Genomic DNA, 24,963 nt, shown 5'->3' with positions numbered 1-24,963 from the left:
ACACCTCGGTGGCAAAAATCTATTCATCACTCAGGAGGTTCCAGAAGATAAAGGATCTTATTAGGAGACCTACCATTGTGCCATGTCTTCAGCCTCTGGACCTCCTGGTCTTCTGTATAGGGATCACTCCATGGGCAACATCACACATTGGGATCTCCAAACTTTCTTCCTAAGTCTGGGACCATTCCCTGAAGTGCATGATGGAACAAGTGTAAATCCCAAACTGGGTGCTCACATCCCTAAATAGTTGGACAGAGCCAGAGAATATCCACAAAGGCCTCTCTATATGTCTCCCAGACTCCATAGTCCTCACAAACAACACCAGTCTGAAACATTGGGGAGCACATCTGGGCCTCCAAACCACCCAACGAACTTGTAGGAAAAGGCCTACAATGTAAATCTTATGAAGTGATCAAGATAGTGGTCAAGATAGTTCTGTAGAGGTTCTAAACCCACCTAGAGGGAAGCCATAGTCTAGTTCAGTCAGACAATACAACTATGGTTGCATATATAACAAATAAGGAGGGACAAGGAGCTATGCATTACATTCAGAGCTGGGAGCCCGGCCAACAGCTGCCACTTTCTGATCACCCAGCTCTGAAGGCAGTGCAGAAGTAAGGGTGGCAATACTGTGACTCCCTGCAACTCCCTTTTGGGTCGGGACCCCCAATTTGAGAAACGCTGGTTTCCCCTGTAAAATCTGTATAGTATAGGGTAAAAGCACACAAAAGACCAGGTTTCACGTTGGGGAGACCAGATTTCAAGGTCCGTGACACATTTTTCATGGCTAGGAATTTGGTAGGGCCCTAATCATTACCATGTAGGCCACCTGCCTATTTTATCAGCTTACCTCTGGAGTTCTTTGTTACTAATATTTTTTCTACTAGTTTTACACAACTTTGGGATGTCTCATCTGGTGGCAAGCAGGAATGTGTGTGGCACTGCAACTTTGAACAACTTCCAGGAGCTTCAAAGCAGGGGAGCTACCAGCCCAGATGTAGCAGAATTGTGGGAAGTGCTGTTAGCAGAAAGGAAATTATTGGGTAAAAAATATTCCAATCTCCACAAAAGGTGAAAGATTACTGTAACATAACATAAATGTTGACGACAAAAATGTTATGAACACCTGATCTAGCTTCATATTTACAAATCTTGCCAAAAAGCAGGTATTACTTTTGATGTGATTAGTGCTGCATATTAAATTGATATGTCAAATACAAAGGTAAAATTATAAAATAATCCATTATAAATACTGCATAATAGGCAGATTCTTCTCTGGATTATTGTGCGGTAGCCTCACAATACATGCACTATATGAATATGAATATGCTGAATATTATGATTATCAATTCATAGAATCATAGAATATTAGGGTTGGAAGAGACCTCAGGAGGTCATCTAATCCAATCCCCTGCTCAAAGCAGGACCAACACCAACTAAATCATCCCAACCAGGGCTTTGTCAAGCCAGGCTTTAACAACCTCTCAGGATTTCTTACTAAATATAGGGTAGTATACAGTACCTGTGCTCTTTGTTTATTCTTATCTTAAAGCATAATACATTACAGAAGATGAGTCCAATCCTGCCCTCAGGTCCATGGGATTTTATTGTTATCTGACACTGATTTTATGCTAGTGTAACTACATTGACTTCAGTGTAGTTACTCCTGATTTACACCAGCATAAATGCAATCAGTGGCAGGCATACAGGCTTCTCTGGGATTTACACCCATCTATCTGAGGATGGCACTAGGCACAGTAACGATGTTAAAAAAGTTTTAGAGGATAGAGGAGTTTAATTACTAGAGAAAGAGAGGTTTTATAGAATTAACAATGAAAGCAAAAAAGAAAACAAAAAAAACCCACCCCAGCAACACTAACCCAAAATATTATGCTCACTTTTCAAGTAATTCATCCAGTCAAATAATAACAGCGAGTATAAATAAAAATATATCACCAGTAAAACTAGCAGCTGCAATACCTTCTTTCTGTCATTCTCCCTGTCTGACTCTTGTGGGCCTACCATGAAACCTGCCAAAGAGTTTTTATTCCCCCTGTGTTAAGCCTACTTAAATCTGGCCTGTCATAGATGACAGGACAGATTGTTTGTTTGTTTGTTTGTTTCTAAAATTCTCCTTCCTAGCCTACAGAAAGGGGGCGGGGCGGGGGGGGGGGGTGAATTACCAGCAAAAGACAGATGTCTGGCTGTTAATTTATACCAAGAAATTTAAAGAGCCCCTGAATCCTTTGAAGAGATTCTGGCCTCCTGAGCGCAAGGAGATAGAAGCTCAAAGATAACTGACTTACAGTAGGTTAAATGCATAAATATTAAATTACACTGGTGAATTGTAACTTCTCCCTTCTCCTGCTGACAACCAAATTCAAATATTACACCAGTGTTCATTTCAAAGCAAGAAATAGCTTTGCTTAACGTTATTAACATGTATAAATGATGTAAGCATTCTAATTATAAGGAAATCACATAGGACTGCTACAACTCTTTTAAGGCCTCTTTTGATCTTACCAGTGAACAGATCTGTTCCAAGCAGGAAAAGAAACAAATACCCTTTAAGACACTGGAACTTTTCTCTAGGGAGGTGTGATTCCATTCTTTTTGAATCCATGTGATAACCAAAATGGTGGTAACTTAAGAAGGTTGCTTTTTAAATGTGTGGTATCACAGAGATGCAGAAGTCACTGGCAACCTTCTTAAATGCCACAATTCTTGATATGTTGTCATGTTTGGCAGGTCCACATAATGAACGCTATTTAAACAATAGAAGATAGGTTTTTACCCCAGCTTTCTGCCTCACAGCATGCTGCAGGAATGTCCTGAAACCGCCCCCCTTCCCTAACAATGCTGAACATACGCACGCACACACCCCTTGCCTACATAAGCACGGCCCTCGCACCAAAACCTTAGTAAGCAGAAACTAGCTGGACATGCTGGCAACAGATAAAAAAGAGTTGATTCTTTGTCTGTTTTTGCCATAATTGTACCTTTCCCACAATCCCTAACTATCTGCATTGTTTGACTGAGAAAAGTATAGACACTGCACACAACAAGTGGTTTGCATAATCATTAATTGACTTGCACTCTCTACAGGACTAATGTTGTTTTAAATAAGCTAAATTCACTAGCTTTACATCCTCAAACTGCACAGTCTGAAATGGAGTTGGTAGCCTGCCCAGTACAATTACTTTTTTACAGTTTCTTCCACTGTGAGTGCAGGTTCCTGGTCAGATCAGCTTTTTTTAGAATCCTCATAGGATACTGTAAAAGCCATCAACAAGCTCTAAGAACGAAAAATTCTATTGTGGCACAATCTGCCAAACATGGCAGCAGCTATGTTTTTATAAAGGCACCATAAAGATGACTGATCTTTGAAAAGATATGTTCTGCAAATATTTCCATATATTCATAAACAATTTTTCTGTGCACTCTAATGGCCAAATCCTGTTGGCAATATTCATGAGAGTAATTTCGCTGAAGTCAATTAGTTTAATCACATGAGTGTGATTTGCTGAGTTTGGCCCCCAAATCATATAAAAGATATTCTGTTTCCTGGCTCTGAAAAACCACTGTGGATAACATCATAGGAAGATGATCCTAATCTTTCAGTTTTTACTAAGGCAAAAATTCCATTTACTGCAGGGCACTGGTTCTCAAACTGGGGGTCATAACCACCCTCCCCTTAGCTACAGCTAAATGGGAGGAGCATTCCGAAACTTTTCTGTTGTAACATGGGATCACAGTACACAAAAAGTTGAGAACTATTGCTCCAGAGAAGTGAGGATGCTGAACAACTTTCAGGGTCAGGCCTTATGATATTAGAACAAGTCACGTCATTGCAATGCGGATCATGGGCCTGATCTATTTCTACTGATTTTGATGTGAGTTTACCCACTGACTCCAACAGGAGCAGGATTGAGCCTGTTGTTCGCCCTTTCGCTGTTTCTAAAAGGTTTATATATTCCTCTTAAAAGTTTGCTTTGAAAGTGCTCAAACCACACATTGGCAAATATGATCATTTTTTTACTATATTTTACAAAAAAACAAAAGTTAACTAGTTAGGAGATTTCAAAGTTATTAAAGTAAAAAATAATTGATATTTATTGGGGTGATTAATTTTTTTAACTTTAATAATTCAAAACAGCTTTGATTTTAAATACATTATTTTTGATTGCAAACAATCATTTTTAAGCATATAATAAGTATTTTATTATCTTCCGTAAAATACATTTTCTCATTTTAAACAGCCAAATAAAGAAATTGTCCCATGATCTTTAATTATTAAAGCTCAGAATACAAAATAAATCCTAGGAAAGTGAGAGTGAAGGCTGACATTCCATCTTTCACTTGTGCCTTATAGGATAAAAAGGCATAACAGCATGAGTGAAGGGGCAAAGCTGCAATTTAATTTTTATGATAAGTTTCATGGTGTCCATCACTGTATTACCCGGTCGTCACTGGTTTAGGTTACAAACTTAACATTAAAATAGAGATTTTGCATTTAGGATATTTGTTTGACATCTGAATCTATCATTTTAATAGACATTAGAAACGGACAAGGTCTGCACCTGTAGTCCTTACTAATGGAAAAAATTAAGTCAATGGGAGTTTTGGATGAGGAAGGCCTTCAGGGTTAGACTCATATTCTTTATAAGTGTTGACATCTTAGAATTTAAACATATTCATTTAAACACTCTACTTATTTTATAATCAGCTGAATGTTGCTAGGAAGATTATGCATGTAATCTGTGTACTATCAATGAAAAATTAAATTAAAATCTATTTTTAAAATTACAAAAATATATCTGGGTAACAAAATGATATGCATAAGAATGGAAACATTTTACTGAATGCATTATAAAGGAAAATATTTTAATTCTCAGAACTTTAAAATAAAAATTGGATTGTGCTGTCTGTCGAAAAATTACTGCTATATTTTATCAGAAAAGAGTTGGTTCCTAACGCTCTTTGGAGAGCCTCTCTACATTTTGTTCTTGTTTCCTACTATATAAGATCAAGATCCTCTAGTAGAGTGATTTTCCTTCCCAACTCCCCAATTCTCTAGTCCTCACTTCTCAAAGTATTTTCCCAGAAACAATTGGAGGTCCACCAAGCACAGGTTGAGAACAGTGACACATAATATCGCATTTGACTGTAATGTATTCACTAGCATAATTTTTAAGTACTTTAATGGAAAACTAGTTAAATACATTTATCTATAGTTAAACATATAAGAGGACACGAAAAATTAAAGTGTTCCAATAAATGCTACTATTAAACAACAAAAGCTTTCATATTAAGTAACAGCTAAAAGGTATCCAATAATGTAAATTTCTGTCCTATATCTCTTTCAATAATCCTTTCAGTCTTAAACTAAGTTGATCCATTTATTATATATGGAGTGGGGATCTCTTTCTTATAACTCACATACACATGTATAGTGAATACGATCTAGCTATCCACTTTTCCATGAAGTATTAATGGAATTCCTTCATTTAGCAAAATATTCTATTTGACTGAGTATGCAGATTTTATCTGTAATCAAATAATATGCACATATCAACAGCTTTATCTTAACAGTATATTACTGTACAAAGGTTGATGATTTACCAGGCCTTTTAAAAGGATTTTCAACTTTTCTACTAGAAAATCTTAAGTGGTGCATACAAAATCAGCAGCTGAAATAAATAACTCTGACTACAGCATATGACAACGCATAAATACATTAATCTTTTATGTATAGTATGAGACAGATCCTCAGCTGGTATAAATATGGAGATATGATCATTTATACCAGCTGAGGATCTGACTCTGTGTGTGTGTGTGTTCTGTACATACATAGCATGTATATAATCTCCCTCAAACTTAGATATTTTGTAACTCATTTCTTTACATCTTAAACCTATGTATTATATATTCAGGGCTGCAAAAAAGACAACTTTTCTACTAACAAATCTTAAGAGTTTATTAGAATCCCAGTTTTTTTTAAAGGATATCAATACCAAACTGCAAGTAGCTGAATGGATTTGGGAATTTTTACAAATTGCAAAAGTACAGTGTATTTACCTTGAAAATACGTTTTACAGCTAATGTCATACAACAGCCAACAATCTATAAAGTTTTATATATCTACACAAACACACTCAGGCTGCATCAAGATATTAATTTGAGAGAGGTGCATTTTGTGAACAAGTTAAAAAAATAGTGTAAACGTTAATAATTACAGGATTTTTAAAAAGTTTTAACCTGTCATTGTTAGTTTCTATGAACAGCTTTGCTTTTTGCCAAAATTCCCTTCTTTTAAATAGTTATTTTTTGGATCTTATTCAGTAACTGAGTGACAACTTTGAACTTTTTTTCAATAGGTTTTTACTGTTTTTTTTAAAGAAAGAAGCTTTTACAAACCACATCAACAATTAAAAACATTTCCTTCTGTTTAATTCCCAAGAGGTAGAAGCACTTTCTACCCATTTACTACATTGATGACAATAATAAAGTTAAACTATTGTTATTTATTTAACGTGTGTAGTATTCTTGTAGCAGTAGTGTAGTATTAGTTTACTGTCCCCTGTAAAAGTCATAATGTATAGGTTTCTTTTGCAGAACAAAGTGACCACCAAAAGCGGGACTTTGTGGGCCAGTTGGATAAAACATAAGCTCATCTCGCCCCCAAAACCCCGACTCTGGAACCACAATCTTCAGAGGTCAATTTTTAAGTAAAATTTCTTTGCAAGATGTGCCCAATTAACTGAATGGTTATTTGCTATAAATGGCTAACTTTTCTGACAGCTAAAACAGGACAGCATAACCAAGTCACAATGCACGTTCTCTTTACTTACTGAAAAACAGGAAGGGCTACCAGAGCTTACTGTTTGTTATTGATATCTCATTACTCTTTTACTACATAGTAAAGCAGTATTTTCCAACTTCTTTTATAGCACATGTAAACAACTCAGAATTCACACAGAATAATATAGTAAATTATTAGACCCAACCCAATTTATATCTATTAGCTAAGATTGACATAACATAAGAATCGCCCTACTGGGTCAGACCCAAGGTCTGTTTAGCCCAGTATCCTGTCTTCCGACAGTGGCCAGTGCCAGGTGCCCCAGAGGGAATGAACAAAACAGGTAATCATCAAGTGATCCATCCTCTGTCATGAAAAACAGAGTTTCTTGTGTGTTTCTTTTAATTCAAATTAAAGTTGAAAAATATTAGAGAGTTGTCTCTCATTACTGTCAAAATTTGTTAAATGCTTAATTGGGTAGCAAATATTATAATACTTTATTAAAATAACAGAAAAATGTGGATCTCTACCTCAGAGGAATATGTTCCTGAAACTTGCAGTGTATTATTCCTGAAAAATTTCTAATAAACTCAGTTATTAAAAACATTATAATTCACTTCAGTTAGACTACTGAAGCAGCTCGCTGTGTACACTATTTTAAAAGAGAGAATTTAATCCTGCATATTAAAAGTGAAAATAAAGTGCATGTTAAACTCACTCTGTATTTGATACTTTGAAACATTAAGGTTGATAGCTTTCCTACTATTACAGAAAATAATTGTACTAAACTGAGCAAATATATCTTAAAATAAAAATGATTGAAGGCTCCAGTGAAATACTGAATAGCTAGAAATCTTAAAATGGGATATATGGCCTGTAAAAATAGGTATTATTTTTATTTTATTTTATATGTAATTTTTTTTAAAAACTGGCTTTCTGTTTGTATGTAATCTTATTAACTACTGCAAGTCATATAGCTACAATTAAGAATTTATACATTTTTAATTTCTTTGCCTTTAGAGTACTTTTTTTGGCTAAGATCCTTCAGCGAACATTTTCAAAAATGCCTAAAGATAGGCACTTGAATTGACATTTAGAAACCTGAATGGATGGCCTGATGTTCAAAAATACAAAGCATCTGTAGCTCAAATAGGAGCTGCAGGTGCTCAGCACCACTTTTATTTAGGTGCCTAAAAATTTATATGGGCTCCAACATTAGATACCCAAGACCAATCTACAAACTCTTGATCCGTATCCTATAGTACGCATATTTGAATTCATTGTGTTCTATCTCTAAAACAATAAATGAAATAAATAATCTAGCTGGAATAAACCGTACACGAATAATTCCACTAGTCCACATGGCTGTCAGCACATGTAAGCACACCAAACAGGGCGGTAGTGCTGGGGTATGCCTGTATTCACACAGTCTTGAAATAGCCATGTCATCAGACGAGACATTTGCTGTGTATACTTTTTCATGTTTTGTATTATCGAAAAACAAAGCCTCAGTCAATTATGTTGTCTTGTGTGTCAATTTTATATACCTATAGATATACATATTTAAATTAAGTGGGGGGGGGGGAAAGAGGTGTACACGCACGCACAAAAGGAAGAGTCCAGAGTGCGAACAATCTTTTCCAGCAGATTCCTTAGCTTACATTAAACGCGATCTGGGGAAGAAAACACTGTTGTAGACAGGCAAGGAGGCATCCTCCTCGGGAAAGGGAGACTGCAGCTGAGCTGCTGCTGAATCTCAGACACTGTCTAGCGCGTGGTCCCGAGAGAGCCCGGGTGCCCTACTCTGTCTGGTCCTTCCACCTCTTTCACTGCCTGGCAATCCCACCTCCCAGCCATCCACCCCTGGGGTATGATGGCAGCATGGGCAAATGCAAAGGAAGGAGACCTCCCCCCCCCACACCAGTCTCCAAGCAGCAGCCCCCAAACTCCCATTCAGCAAAGCAGCTACCTCTCCGATCCAGACAGACACAAATCTCGCAGCAATTACCATGCCCGCCCCCCCGCGCCCTTCCAGCAGCTCTCGCGGCCCGCCACCCCAAGCAATGTGCTCCGGCGAACCCCACACCTTCTGATCACCAAAGAAAAGGAGACGTCCATTAGGACACGCGACTCATCAAGCCTGGGAATCACTGTCTAGAACCAAGGTGGGGGGTATATTGCAAGGCCAGGAGGTGGTCAAAAGAAAATACAACTTACCACTTGTCATTCCTGTGAGGCGGGGAGGGGGAAAAAGGATCCTGGGGAAAAGGTGCATCTCGCCTGTCAGTTTTCTTCTTGAAAGGAGACACACTCAATCCTCAAACCCTGCTCCTTCCCTTGGCAAAATCCTGACTCATTACATAAAAAGATCACACTGCCAGGCTCCCAGAAAAATTTCTTCATCATGGTCACGCCACAAGCTAAACAAGAGGCCACATCAAGGGGGGTGGCAGGGAGGGTGAAAAGAAGAAGAAAAAAAGGAGGATTAATAATTTTAAAACGATCATCTTCCTTTCAACTGCAAAAGAAAGTGCAGAGGAAAAAACCCAGCAACCAGGAGATAACTAGAGAAGATTCACTCATTGTTGCCACAAAGACACCTCTCTCCCCTTTCCCATTCCCTCTCCATGCTCATTTCTGCAACACTGTTACAAAGACATGCCGCTCTGTCACTGGAGTTGATGATCCCAGTCATTTGGCTTCTAAACTCCTTTAGGGTCCTTGTCAGAGAATCTTAGGTGAAGTGAGTCCTTGTATAGTAGGTGTGGTGAGTCCAAGATCGTCTGAAAATTATTTTTTTCCTAGAAGCTACCTCCAAATATAGTAACAGGGAAGGGGCATTCCTAGAAATTCGGGAGACGTCAGAAAGGGAAGATTTGTGAAATTCAGCTTCACTTCCTGCAGAGGGCTCCCAGCCCAAGGAGGGGGAAAAAAATCAAGTGAGCAGTAAAGTGCTTTTCATGCTTCTCTGATCAGATAATGGTTTTTAAAAAAAGAATAGCAAAGCACTTAACTCACATTTCTCAGATAAGATCTGGGACTGTCATATGTGAAGAAAAGCTAATCAGTAAAGCTCTTTCCTCATTTTCTAATGATGCTTATAGATGCCTGTCTGTTGTGTTTACTGTCCCCCCACACACACCTTACATCATACACAGGCACAAAGTAAATAAAAGGACTATATATATGAAAAATGCTGATTTCAGTGCTTATAATTCTTACCTACATCAGAGGATACAGTGATGTATTTCCAGCCTGCACTGTGTGTGCCATCTTGCAAATCTTTATTCACTTGAATAACACTGAAACTATTGCTGTGTACATGCAAAGTATAATTATTATTGCTAACATGAATAATAATTTGCATGATAAGGCCCCAATCTGGCCAGGTGCATACTTTCCATTGACTTAAATGAAAGTGGAGGGTGCTCAGCAACGCACAGGATCAGGCTCTGTAAGCACCTTGTAAATCAGTTCTCACAAGACCACTGTACTTTGTGATGAAGGCAGTTATTATTATTACATGTATTTCTCATAAATCTTTATATTTACCCTTTATATGCTTTATGCATGTGTCTAATGTCTTGGAGTCCAGTCCTTTAAACCTTTACTCACATTAATTGTCCCAATTAAGTATTAAAAATACTTTGTCTTCCTTTGCCCCTATTAATATAAATAATAATAATAATTAATAGGAGTCTAGAAATGTTCTTAGGCTTATACTGTGTTTGAAAAGTATTTTAAGATTCTCATAAGTAAAGCATTCAAAAGAGAAAAGTGTTATTATTATTACTAATTAAATAAGGATTTCAATGCATTCCTGATTTGGAAAACAATCTGTATTCCAACAATAGCAGTGACAACTGTAGAAAACCATGATGACCAGCTTTTGGGGAAAGAAGATAATAGGTTTCAATGTGTTTAACTTTTGTTGGTCATTTGGATTTTCATAATTAAATTACCCTTGGTGGTCTTGTTCAAATTTTCAGCATGAGCCAGGAAATCTTCCCACCTACACCCCCAAGAGTAAATACAAAAATATTGCTGTTTGGATTTGTGCCCCTGCCTTGTTTTAATTTTAATAAAAGCTTGCATTTAATAAAAATGTAATTACAAATATCTTCCTCATCTGCAATCCTGAAAGAGGCATAGTATGAAAAAAATTATCTGAGCTACAATCTCACTTGAAGTGTGCTGTGAGTTTTAACTGTCAGCTCTGTGTTGAATTAACAATGATATAAAAATACAGAATCCATAATTTAATAGGTTCATCTACTCAGTCTCATTCATAATAATACTTGTTTAAAGGACACATTTTAAACAATCTCTTAAAATCCAAAACAGCTTTTTTGTAAATTGCAAAAGGACTTTTTAAGATGGTCAGACTATTTGAGACATGTTACTGTTGTCACTCAGATTAATTTCCTCAGGGGAACGTGGATGACAGTCTGAAGTTTCGAATCCTTTGATCATTAAAAAAATGTATTTGCTGTCCTCTGTTGGTCATATTGGTTGTCACATGTAAAATTAACTAAGTTTTTAAAGCAAAGAGGTAGCAAGGGTCTGACTTAAGATGAAAAAAGCAAGGAAATTGAGTTTAAAAACTGCTATACAGTCTTCTTTCACCATTGTGATTGGGTAGTGCTTGGAGTTTCAGAATATAGTTTTACTTATACTGACTGAAACAGTGAGAGATGCTAAAGCAGGGGTAGGCAACCTATGGCACGAGTGCCAAAGGCAGCACATGAACTGATTTTCAGTGGCACTTACATTGCCAGGGTCCTGGCCACCGGTCGGGGGGGCTCTGCATTTTAATTTAATTTTAAATGAACTTTCTTAAACATTTAAAATCCTTATTTACTTTACGTACAACAATAGTTTAGTTATATATTATAGACTTATAGAAAGAGCCCTTCTAAAAATGTTAAAATGTATTACTGGCATGCTAAACCTTAAATTAGAGTGAATAAATGAAGACTCGGCACACCACTTCTGAAAGGTTGCCGACCCCTGTGCTAAAGGATAAATTAAAGGCAGGGCTATATTAGCAGGATGACTCCCATTAACATCAATGTGACAAATTCTGCCCTTAAATGTGCATATATTACTCTAATTCTTCACTTTCTTATGCTCCGTTTGCATCAGCTGCGATGGCAAAAAAGGGCCAAGAGAAGGCTGACCAGACCCCTCGCCCCCGAATTCTCCTGATGGAGGGGAATCCACAGCAGCTGCAAAGTTAATTTCTGCTGGCAGGTGCCCTGGGATAGGAATCACACTGGGGGCATGTCAGAGTTAGGAAGGTATGTGGCTGGGGTATTCCTATGTCACAGCTAGTTCTGCTGCCAGAGTAATTCATAGGGGTCTGTGATGGGGTGTCCACCCAACACAAGGCCTGAAAGGGTAAATTAGTCCATTTAACCTTAGGCCGCACCTGGAGGAAACCTAGGGAGTGCTAGGGCTTAATTGCACATGAAGTCCAGCTGGGGGGAGGAGCTGGGCAGGATCTGTAAAGAAAGGAAGTTGGCAGGCTAGGGGAGGAAAGGAAACCTGTATTTGAACCCCCTGATACAAGAGGGAAAAGCAGGAAGCTGCAAAGAGAAAGTAGAGAAGGAGTGGTAACAGCAGAGAGTGTAAAAGCCCAGAGCTCCTGGGTCCCTAGACTGTAACCTGGTGTAGAAGATGGTCCTGGGTTCCCCTACCAGTCATTAGGGGAGTGGTACAGACCAGACAGTGCGGAGTGGACTGCCTGGGACAGTTTGCCTCAAAGAGCTTGCGATATTCCAAAAGGGGGAGAACTTTAATGTGACTTGGCTTGAATGCAAAGCTATCAAGAGGAAAGCACTGCAGGCCCAGAGGATGAGAGGCTGTGGAGTGAGTGAATGATTGGAATGATGGACTGAGTAACCGCAGCAAAGGGTGTGCTTGCAGATGTCAGAGCTAACTCCCCAGATGAACCATTAGGAGGCGCTGCCCAATGTTGAGTGCCCCCCATCAGAGGGCCATTGCACCCAAGGCACATTATAGGATAGCACACAGTCTGCTGTCAACTGTACTGAAGACTGAACCATCACAAGCCCTGAGAAAAGCGAGACACATTGCCCTCCACTTGGTCCCTCTGCTGGCCCCAGTTCCACCACAGAAATAAATCCTCCCCCCTGCTGACTTTACTGAGGGCTCTCTATGTACTTCGGAGGGCAGAAGTTAGCCTAATGCAGTGGTTCTCAAACTTTTGTATTAGTGAGCCCTTTCCCCCAACAAGCCTCTGAGTGTGACCGTCCTTATAAATTAAAAACACATTTTTATATTTAACACTCTTATAAATATTTGATGTGAAGCGGGGTTTGGGGTGGAGGCTGATAGCTTGTGAACCCCATGTAATAACGACATGACCCCCTAAGGGGTCATGACCCAAAGTTTGAGAACCCCTGGCCTAATGGGAGTAGTGCTGTAAAACCTGTTTGCACAGTGCTTAGAAAATCTAAGTTAACTCAATTCTTAATTACAGTTTTTTATTTTATTTTAACTTTTATTGTGCTGAATTCCTGTTGGGACTGCACATGTGTACATACCAGCAAGAGCTGAGCTAGAAATGCAGGGTGCTGGTTGGCTGCCTGAATTCTTCCCTAATGGAAAAATCACAGCTCCACAAATCCTTCATAAATTATATAACAGCTGGAAAGTCCTGATGGGGTATGAGCCATATGTTTATGATCATATACATATAGGAATACTCTGGCTAGGCAAGCCCCTTGTACACATTTTTTTCACAGCCCGCTTCCTTATGCTCTATGGAAATCTGTCCTCCTCTTAGAAGAGTCTACAAGAGGCTAGGCATGGAGCTGGACACAGCCAAAGCATATTCCTGCTTGAGTGAGTATTTGCTAGTTTCAAGCAACTTTATTTACATACATTATTACTTAATATCTGGGTTATACTGCACACAGACTAGGATCGTGCTGTTTCAACTAACACTGCATGTTCTACATTTAATGCTAATCAAATTCAGAGTTACTATAATGATCTGTTCTATCTGGTAAAGAGATGACTAGAAAGCGTATTCTGGATTGGAAATCCAGTAAAAGGTACACAGTAGCCAAATAAAATATAAGGAAATGACTGTGCTGATTAAAAACTTATCATGTTTGGCAGAAGCATGGATCAGATAATTCCTCCCACAGCAGGTCTACAATTCATGAAAATCAGTGACAACAATCTGGTATAAATCCTTAATACTATGCTGATCTGTCAAACATTTTCTTTTATGCATTCTTACTTTCTTTAAGAGAACAAAATTTGGCTTTAAAGGGTGAACTATTCTTGGCCTCTTGGTTGGTGCCCCTTTTGGTGCTCCTTTCAGTGCCCAGGACAATTTCTGTAGGGATCATACTTATTTTAAAGATATATCAAATAAAAAAACCAAAAACATGCAAAAAATAAAACAATTATCCATTTACTCATTCTGCGTAATTGTTATAAAAAGCGTAATGCATGGTAGCGGAATTCTCCTTCAAAGGGAAAATGTGTGGAAGTGAACTATCATCTGCAGAGATTATCATCTGCAGCCATTAAACTCCCTTCTTCTCCTCCCCAGCTCACAGGACCAGTAGAGATGCAGTGCAGACAAAGGGTGGAGCCAGAAAAAACTGCAGTTCCTCTATGTACTCCACCCAGTGCAATCTATCAATGGCAGCATGTTTGGGGGCATACAATGCTGCATTGACTATTGGCACCCTTTCCATCTTTTGCGGGCTTGCATAATGCAATATAATACAGCATATGAAGGAAGAAACTATTTAAATATTATACTGGATTACTAAAGTTAAAAATCTGCTGCCTTAATATAGGGCGAGGGCCCTTCTAATGAAGTCAATAACAAAACTCCTGAGTGACTTAAATGGGAGCAGGATTGATTACTTATGTCTTAGGCATTTTTAAGTATTTCTTTTGGCAAAGACTGAAAATATCTAGTAAATTATGCTAGAAATAAAGATTAGTATTATCAGTACACCTTCCCTAGTAGAATGTGAAGAAACAGTCATTTGGATATGATATAAAGAAAACGATAGCTGATAAATGATAAATTTATCATGATAAATTTTAAAGAGGCGCTCAGTCTGACATGATGTAAATTAATTCTGCATGTCACTGCAGTAAGTCTGCCATAATATTTTTCTTTAAATTATACCCACATGTCTTAACTACAGTTATAGTACTTCAATTTATATTCTACAACAGCTATGTTTCTGCTATGATTTTAGAAGATCATCTTCCAATACAAAATCAATATATAATTTCAAGTGAACAGCTATGGGACCTGCCCTGAAGTTTTATTCAGGCAAAATGCCCAGTGTCAGCAGTGGGAGTTTAGTCTGTGTAAGGCTTTCAGGATTTGGCTCTGTATTTTTTCATTTGAGTGTACATAGGCTCCAAACCATCTTTATGATGGATGGTGAGTGGAGTTATAGGATTTCATGTACCGTTTGTGATAGTCTTTCCCCTTTTTTGCAGTTCTTTCAAGAAAAAAACATATATTTAAACAAGCACAGTATCATACAGTGCAATTCTACTTTAGATTTATTATTGAGGTTGTAGTGAATGAAAAACATGCTTTAGGGAATTAAAAGATATATCTTGGATTTATGGATCTCATCGTTTGGTGGTTAATCTTGGAAAGTAGCTGTGGACATCATGCTCTAAAGGGAAGGATAGGGACATTATGTCTGAATGTCTGACAGCTTACTATAAAAATATTTTTAAAAAGATAATACACTGTAGAACATTTCCTTGTTGTATTCCTGCATTGCCTTTGCACCAAAAACTGCCACTGATATCGGACACAGTGAGAGTAAACAATTTGTATACATTCGACATAATCCCTTATTGGAGTAATCTAAGTAAACATTTAACTATCCAAAGTAATTTTTCTGTTAGCAGGTCAGTCTGAATGTTTCCATGTGAGAATAATTTTCATTGTATTTCACACGTAGAAAAGTACAACAGTAAGGTGTCAAGTATGCAATATGATTTTTGCTTTTTTAACATTTTAGCAAAATAATGCCACTATTTATCTAATGATTAAATACAAACTTAAATTGGTTTACGAAAGATTTGTGTAATGAAAAATCATACGTTTTGGTCTTGTGAAAATTTAATCTTGATAAAAAGAGATTTTTTTGTTCTACATTCAGGTAGGCCATCAGGTGGACCATCAGCTCTGGTGTGACTAGGTCTTGCATATTAAATATTAAAAATCCATGCTGGCAATGATAATTCTGTTGATAATAAGCAAAGATTAGACTGTTTGTAAAAGGATAACTCTCAGGAACCCTGTATTTTACACAATATGGATTACATATCAATAACTTATTTTGGTTTGAAGATCTGCATGACACAGTGAAGGTGCCATTGCAAAAAGAGCTAAATGAAAAAATAAATAAAAGTCTGTTCTTTAAATCAAAGTGTAGGATGCATTATTTCTGGTCTACCAAACATATTTACCAATTAAGTTAAAAACAAGCTATACCCAGACCTAATATGACTTGTGAAAAAAACGAATGGCTTGAAAAAATTGTAAAGTTCTGAACCCAGACAACAAAATTGTAGAAATGCCTGAGAACAAGCAAGTAAAACTGATCAAAACCAAAGGTGAAACTGACCAGATTAGTTTAATTGTCCCAGGTGGGTGAAATTCAAAATGTAAACAAACAATAAATAATGAACTGCAAATCTCTCACTTCTTAAATTTGTTGTGTCATTATTAATACAATTAAGTACATTTTAAATTTCTTTTTATCTTGACCATGCAATTGTAAACAAAATACATTTTATATTTTTGCATTGTAAAATAAAGCATGATACCAAGACCTACTTACCAATAATACTTTTATTTAGTGACACAGATAAATTAATCTAATATTTTTACCACTCCCCATAACCAAAATAAAAGCAGGATTTACATTCTTTAAAAACAGAGAGAAACATTTATAGATGACATACTGCTCCTTTTATTATGATCATTATCCAACAAATTTGATACACAACTTTTGAGAATGGCTATACACCCACACATAAGTGTATTGAAGCATGAGAGAGGAGAGTGTGTGCTTTATGTGCTTTGTATGGACCAACAATCTTCTCCTAATCTGCAGTTCATAAATTTTGGGACCAATCCCATATCCCTGCTGCTGGCATCAAACGTCAACATTCCTTAGTTCACCAGGCATGCAAGATCAGGCTCCAGGGCTGGTACTCTAGAGAAAGACTGCATATTTAGCTTTGCAGGAACTTGAATAAACAAAGATAGATTGGTATTTAGGTAGAGCCAAATAAGTCTGAGAAAAGCTATAACGGGTAAGCCCTGCTCGTATTGAAATCAATGGGAGTTTTGACATTGATTTCAGTGGAAGAAGGCTGGGGTCCATTGAGTAAAGTGGGAGTTCACCGTGCTCTGCACATCCAAAGAAGCTCTCAGCTTCTTGGTCTGCATTGGTACTTGTGGTATTCAGTGTGTTTTGTTTGTATGCATTTATCTGCCTGAAATACTGCACAACTTTTTTTTTCCTCATGGCAATTCAGTCCCTGGCTGCTGGAAATACAAGGAAAAGCAAGGCAAGCCTGTAGGGTAAAGAGACAACTCCCAAGTGCTATTACAACCTGTACTCAGTCTGGCTTGGGAGAGCCACCTCTCTTTATTTCTCCCGTCTGAGGGGCATTGCATCTGCTGCAGGTTGGGTGAGTACCAAGAGATTGGGGTGAAGGATGCATAAGAATAAATTAGGATACACAATGAAAACAGGTATGGAGACAATTATAGCTGGGTAGGTGAAGCATAGACCTCAGCTGAGCAATAGTCAGAAGGAAAGTGACAGAGACTAATGCAATACGAGCGAGACACAGACATGCAGGTTCTCAGCAGACAGAAGGAGGTGTCTGAAAAGGCCCCGTGTGCAGCTGTACCAAATCTTCGTGCTCCGCTGGATGCTACTGAGCCTTTCCCCTAAAAATGATCCCAGCAATTCTTCTCGGGAAAACCACCGGCCTTAAGTGGATTAGGCACGGACGGGGTTCGAACCCGTGATCTTCGGTTTACGAGACCGACGCCTTACCACTTGGCCACCGCGCCTGCGTTAAAATCGCCTCTTGACAGCTATATATGCTGGCACCACTCCCGGCAGTGGGCGTGCTCTTGAGGCACCGCCGAGTGCGTGGGCAGTATTTAGAAGCACCAGCTCCTCCCACTTTCAGTGGTCCGTGTACTCATGCGCACTGGCTGGTTGACGCGAGCGTTGCGTGTCGTTCGCAGCAAGCTCTCGTCTCACTGCTGCGTAGGGAGCTGCTGGTGCTGTGGAAGCGGGGAGTCCTGGGGACTTCTCCGGCGTTCGCCGCAGAGCCCGGGGCCAGGGATTCTCCGCGGGGGCGGCTCACGCTCCCCGCCCAGGCTGTGTGGGGGTCGGGGGGAGCGCGCGGCCGGCCCGCCCTGCGCGGAGGGGGTTTACCGTGGCTCAAATAGGGGAGGGTGTAAAATTCCCTTCCCGTCTTCCGTTACGGGGCGGGAACGTTAGCCGGAGGAGGCGCGTGGGGCGTCCCCTTCGTGCTAGGGGAAAGGGTCAAGGGAATGCGGGGAGACCAGCGCGTGGCCCGCAGTCGTGGCGGGGGCTTGCACACTCACGTTGCACAAGTGGGGTGGGAAGCGGGTGCCTGGCCGTCAGTGTGGGCCTGAGGGAGAAGTGGGAGGCAGGTTTTGGGGTGAGGGGGTCTGTGTGGAGGTGTTGGAATAGCGGGTGGGGGTGTCACTTGAGATGCTTCCCGCTCAGTCTGCCGGGGGCGAAAGGCAGTCAGATTTCAGCCGGGGAGGTAGGTACCTCCTGAGAAAAGCTGCAGTCACAAGCTTTCTGCACGGTAACTGTTTTATTGAATATACGAACGTGATAAATATTATTGTCTGCCAGTAGATGTCACTGTTTTTATAGTAGTAGGTAAGTACATACACAGCACAAATCCGTCTACTACTTCTGTACAGTGTTATGATTTTCCTCAGACTGAAAAATTCCACTCTGCAGGGTCTGGGGCCCCCTGGTGGGCTGTGAGCAGGTTTCGGGATGGGGCGTGGGGTGCCAAGCAGGGCCAGCATTAGATTCGCTGGGGCCCTGGGCAGAAAGCCAAAGCCCCACTGCATGGGGCTGCACCCAACCCTGAGCAATATAGCTGTGGCCCCAGGCAGTTGCCCTGCTTGCTACCCCCTAATGCTGGCCCTGGCTTTTATATGCAGAAAACCAGTTCTTGTGGCATGGGTGGACCATGGAATTTTAATAGCGGGGGGCTCAGAAAGGAAAAAGTTGAGAACCCCTGCTCTAGTGCTAGGCAAAGTTCAATCCCAACTCCATAGATCGTGGCTTTCAAACTTTTTTTCTGGCAACCCAATGGAAGAAAATTGTTGATGCCCATGACCCAACGGAGTTGGGGATGAGGGGTTTGGTGTTTGAGAGGGACTCAGGGCTGGGGATGAGGGTTGGGGTGAGGGCTGTGGGGTGGGGCCAGGAATGAGGAGTTTAGGGTGTGGGAGGGGATGCTGGGCTGGGGCAGGAAGTTCGGGTGCGGGCTTGAGTGGGGCTGGGGATGAGGGGTTTGGGGTGCAGGAAGGGGATTACCTCGGACTCTGGGCTGGGAGTGCAGGCTTGGTTGGGGCTGTGGGTTTGGGGTGTGGGCAGGGGATTCGGATGCAGGCTTACCTCGGGCGGCTCCCAGTCAGCAGTGCAGCAGGGGTGCTAAGGCAGGCTTCCTGCCTGTCCTAACACCGCAGACCATGCTGTGCCCCAGAAACGGCCAGCAGCAGGTCTGGCTCCTAGATGGAGGCAGGCAAGTGGCTCCATGCTGCTCTTTCCCGCAGGCACCGGCCTCCAGCTCGGCCAATGGGAGCATGCGGAGCCCTGTGGCCCCCACCTTGGAGCTGGACTTACTGCTGGTCACTTGCAGGGCGCAGCGCGGTGTCAGAACAGGTAGGGACTAGCCTGCCTTAGCCGGGCAGCACTGCTCTCGGGACTTTTAACAGCCTGGTTGGCAGCGATGACCAGAGCCGCTGCAACCCAGTGCCTTATATGTCGCGATCCAGTACTGGGTCGTGACCACAGTTTGAAAACCACCTTCATAGATGTCCCCTAAGCATATCTCTGAAGATAAATTGACAATCAGGTTTGCTGCTCTACTCAGACTCCTCATATGGTGCATAGACATGCCCTGTGGGAGTGAGCCTCCGAGTCCAGGTCCATGGGCTTCTGGTAATGAGGCTCGCACTAGTGCTCTAAAAATAGCTGTGTAGACACTGAAGATTTGGCTCTGAAGCTGGGGAAACTTTGAGAGCCTGAGCTCCAGCCTCAGCCACAACGTCAAAACACCATCTGTACAGCTGTTTGAAGTGAGCAGAGGTTGTGCTAGTGTTCTTAAGTGTGGATCTGGGCAGGGAGGCTCGCTCACAGACACAGTGTAGATACACCCAGAGAGATCCCATTAAATCCTCTGAGGAGAATTATCCCAGACACCCAAGTTAAGTGGTTTTCTTGGTTAATTTTGTGATGTATGATCCTTCCGGTTGCTGATGTCAGATAAAATCAAAAGGGTCTACCGGGTGCAATGAGTCTAAGCAAAATTAAGCTGTCCCAGTAGTGATCGCCTATGTTCAAGAGTAACCTTCCTTGCCCTCTTGGTGTATGAATCCTGAATCCCCGCTGTCCTCAGAAATAAAAGTATAAATGAAGAACTGATTCATTGTCCAGTGAAGAAAAGAATTGCACATATTGGCATTACTTTATCACAATAAGTTTCCTTCAAAGAGAAACCATAATAATTCAAAACCTACAGGATACTGTAGCAAAAAACAGTGAGACAATGTGGCCTAATGATAGGGCTCTGATTTGAGTCTCTCAAGACTTGAATTGTATGCTCTGCTCTGCCACTGATATGTGTGACCATGGACAAATCATTTCCCCTCTCTTTTCAGAGTAACAGCTGTGTTAGTCTGTATTCGCAAAAAGAAAAGGAGTACTTGTGGCACCTTAGAGACTCACAAAAGCTTATGCTCAAATAAATTGGTTAGTCTCTAAGGTGCCACAAGTACTTCTTTTCTTTTTCCCCTCTTTTTGTCTTATTTAGAAGGTAAGCTTATTAGGGCAGGGACTGTCTCTTAATATGTTTGTACAGCAACTAGCATGATGGGGTCCGAACCTTAGCTGGAGTTTCTAAGTGTAAAAGAACAAATCTGTTTCAGTTTTGTAGTTTGCCATAGTAGTTCTAGAGCTGCATGAACTTATTGTATGAAATGTAGGGTGAAATGAGGCATATTTAACTGTGGATAGCTCAGTTAATAAAATAATTAAGTGAACCCCCAGTGAGGATTTGATGAAAGGTGGATCAGTCTACGTTCTGGTGTGTTCTTGAGACTGCCCAGCAGGGAAAGCCACAACTGAGACATTAGTAATGACCTGAATGGGCCCAATCCTCCGCTGAGTTTTTTCTTTTGCAGCATCTTTCATCCAGCCACGTTCATTTGCTAACTTACAGTTCCATAGCATGGTGTGGACTCTGGTGCAATGAATCAACTCTAGATACCAAGAGAGAATCCTTCCCCTAATGAAAATGTTGGTTTTGCGTTAAATATATGGATTGCTCTTAGCATCCCTGATATGGTGATGAAGTATGTGGGGGTGATAAGTTTTGCTTTTGTGACTAGGGATGCACATGTGCGGCTAGTGATCCCAATTAGGTGAAGGGTTACCTCCTTCTGATCCCTCTGGCCTGATCCTTATGATACCAGGTGAGGACCAAACTGTAATAGGTAATCTTAGATTGTTGTGCTTGCCACATCTGGCCCACCTGGTTCTTCCTGCCATTCTCTGCCCCAGACTCACTGACTGGAACCTTATCTTGTGGTACATGTACAGTTCTGTCTTTAGGCTGCTCTGCTGCCCTTTTTTATGCCCTCTCTGGTGAGCTGGTAAATCATGTTTTTGTTGTGGTAGCAGCAGTGTGTGCACGCGTATGTATAGTGGGTGTGTTATGTGAATTATGCTTTGTGTACATGACTTGGCTTCTCAGAGATATGAAATATTGTATACATTTCTTCAGTGTTTGCTGAGACCTTTATATTGTAAAGTTACTTTGAATAACATGGAGAAATTAATAATCCAAGATGAAATGATGGTTAAGGTGGTGTTTAGGTGAAATAATACATGTCTTAATGACCGATGTAAAAATAGAAAATTTCATCTTGCCTAGAGAAAGTCATCTGATCTGGTTACAAAACAGTGGCTTGATGTCCTAGGTCAAACCACTCTTATTTGAGTATTTTGATGCTGTTGTTAGGTATCTAGTTAAAGAGCTGTTTGTTGATGAATTTAAGGAGTTTTTTTTAAATGTTCGTGCTGTTTAAATCATTATCCTTTGTTGGTCTAGCTTCTGTTGGTATTGTCATTTCTTATATGATATGATGTCACAAAAGTCATATCCTTTAATTCTGCTGTGTGTGCTGCACTGGGGAGCTCAAAGTTGAACCGTTGTTGAAATATGGTAGGAGGAAGTTAAGATACTTGCTTTGTCTCTCAGGGTTAAAGTTTTGAAGGATTAAATTCCTATATGTCTTTAAGATGACAAGGTATATCGCTTAGTTTTCTGGTACTCCTTTCTGTTTTAAATTAACTTTTTTCAATAGAGGGAGAGCAAAGCCAAACCAAATTGCACTTACTGCATTTACTTCTGACATGACCTCTTAATATTGTACTTGTTCTCAATCTTTATTAGTTGGGGAACTTTGAATCCATTCTTTTCCATAACATGTTTTTGGAGAGTCCAATGGACAGTCCTGTTTGTGGACCCTGTTTTTTGAGAGAGCGTGTGTGTGTAGTCTTCTATCTTCTGCTGAGCATGGGAGCAGAACTTTGGATTTTGATTAGAAGTTTTTTTTACTTTTTCTGTCCACAACTTTGTTAATTATGCAGAATTCTAGTATGTCTTCTGGTGGTAATCTCAAATTCATTTTTAATTTCTGTTTTAGATACACGTTAAGTTTCTCTGCCTTCATTTCTAGCTCTAAATAGATGCCTCTTTTTAAAATTGAAGCCACAGCGTAGGTAAGTGTTCTGTTAGTTTTATTTGAATGTTCTGTTTTTCTGTCATCTCCTTGGGATCCCAGTGCACTGATAGGCACTCTTTAGTAAAAGGATTTTTCTGGATACTTTTTCATTTTGCATGTTCCTTGATTTTTTGATGGGCTGTTGTGCAGTATTAATGTCATGAGTACTGCAGTGTTGCTATATAGTGGTCATCTTCACATGTTTTTCAAGATTTTGCTTAGTGTTTAAGAAAAGATCATTAACTATGAGATTTACCTCTAAATATGCTTCTGGTAATCTTTCCATAAAAACTCAGTGAGGCACAGGTGAAATGAATGAGTTCCTGACTCTTGTCTAGTCAGTGATGTTCTGCAGTTGGATAGTAATTCTTTTTTTTCTTTTCTTTTTTTTTTTACATTTGTAGATTTCTCCTCCATAGTAATGTAGAAATAAATGAAGTTTCATTCTTTCCTAAGATAGTTACAGCACCACTTGGCTGGATTTCTGCAAGTGCAGGTGGGGCCTTGGGTATCATCGTTTTCATAGACTCACTATATGCTGAAGGAATTCTCCAGAGGAATACAAGATATTGTGTTTTACATTAAGTTCTGTAAGGTATAGAGCATCTTGGGTTATAAATGGTAAGTAAGGGTCCTTAAACCCTTTTTGTTTTATTACCATAAGGAATCAGAGGTGTGTGGTTTTTTTTTTTTAAGTGTGATTAAGAGTCTGGCACCATTCCTTCAAATTTGTCTCTAATATTTGTGTTATCTGTGTATATGAATGTTGGGAGGTCTGATTATTTTTCTAAAATTATTCTTGCAAGCATCACTCATTAATTCTTTCTGTACTCCTCATTCATGGAGACATTTCATACCAGTTATGCACTTGTGGTGCATTTCACAGTGCCTTCCACTTAATTCAGTTACTAGTTAATGTGTCATTCTGCTTCATCTGATGAAAATCCAAGGAACCAAGTCATTTTATTACAAATGAAACTTTTCATATTTATTTTGATTGATTTTTATTTTAACGAGATAACATTCAGTGAGTGACTATATAATCTTAACCCACTCTGTCAGAACACTGCCAGAAATAAAAATGTGTCTTCATTAGTACTGCTACAAGGCATGATCCTGAGAGAGACTTAACAGTCACTTAAGGACATTTTTAATGAAATGTTATTGACAACATTAATGGAGTGAGGCCCATGGTTGTGGTCTTTCTGTGTCTCCTTCAAATAGTCATGTTTGATGTCAGAGTATGAGGTTCAATAATTATATTTTTTTGCCTTCCATTAGAGGGCCTTGAAGAACTTTATAGGCATTAATTATTTAAGTATTGTAACACCCTTTTGAGACATATGGGTATTATCCCTATTTTCCAGGTGACAACATTTATGGACAGAGAAGTTATTACTGAAATTTTGAAATGGAGATACCTAAAGTTAGCTCCCTACATCTGCATATAGGCACCTAAATAAGCGGCCTGGTTTTCAGGAGGAGCAAAGCAACTGCAGCTGCTCATGAAGTCAGTAGGAGTTTGACACCTCTTTAAACAAAAAAGTACTGACTCTTCTGGTGCTGATTGGAGAAACCATTTAAGCCTATACTTAAAGTTCTGCAAGGCGTATGTGCTTTGCTGGATTAAAGATTTATTTAGGGGTCTAAATGAAGGCACCCAAGTTTGAAAATTTTGGCTTCAGTGTCTTTAAGGGCACAGGATGAGACAGTAGCAGATCCTGTAACAGAACTGAGAAGTCTTGGGCCTCAATCCACAAAGGGGCTTAGGCACCTGAATGTGGGATTAGGTTCCACTGTGATCAACAAAACTCCTGCTGAATCTTGTAGGCACCTAAACTCACTGAATTCCTAAATTTCTGCTTCTGGGCACATGCATCAGTCTAACCGTCCAGACACCTATGTCCTACCTAAGTCCCAGAGCGATCTTCAACCAGGTAAAGATGGGCATTTGCCCTCCTAAATGGTGTGTGGTGCCTGCTCTGGTAGGCAGGCTCAGCGGTGCCTAACAGATCAGATCCCATTCAAAATCTGGGTGGAG

At 39.9% G+C, this 24,963-nt stretch overlaps 1 long non-coding RNA gene and 1 other non-coding gene across 2 annotated transcripts in view; both read right to left on the bottom strand.

Annotated features, from left to right (window-relative positions):
- Positions 1–9,709, bottom strand: part of LOC125643359 (uncharacterized) — a 45,880-nt gene extending 36,171 nt beyond the window's left edge. The window contains exon 1 of the long non-coding RNA XR_007358691.2: positions 9,020–9,709. This is a non-coding gene — a long non-coding RNA (uncharacterized LOC125643359). The remainder of the gene's footprint in view (positions 1–9,019) is intronic.
- Positions 9,710–17,852: 8,143 nt separating this feature from the next.
- On the bottom strand, positions 17,853–17,924 carry TRNAT-CGU (transfer RNA threonine (anticodon CGU)). Its single transcript has one exon. It is a non-coding gene; the product is annotated as a tRNA-Thr (tRNA).
- Positions 17,925–24,963: the final 7,039 nt, after the last annotated feature.

This window comes from Caretta caretta, chromosome 10, assembly GCF_965140235.1.
Source record: "Caretta caretta isolate rCarCar2 chromosome 10, rCarCar1.hap1, whole genome shotgun sequence".
In the NCBI taxonomy this organism is placed as follows: Eukaryota; Metazoa; Chordata; order Testudines; family Cheloniidae; genus Caretta; species Caretta caretta.
Note: the sequence above shows the minus strand (reverse complement) of the source record. Positions and strands in the feature narration are given on the sequence as shown.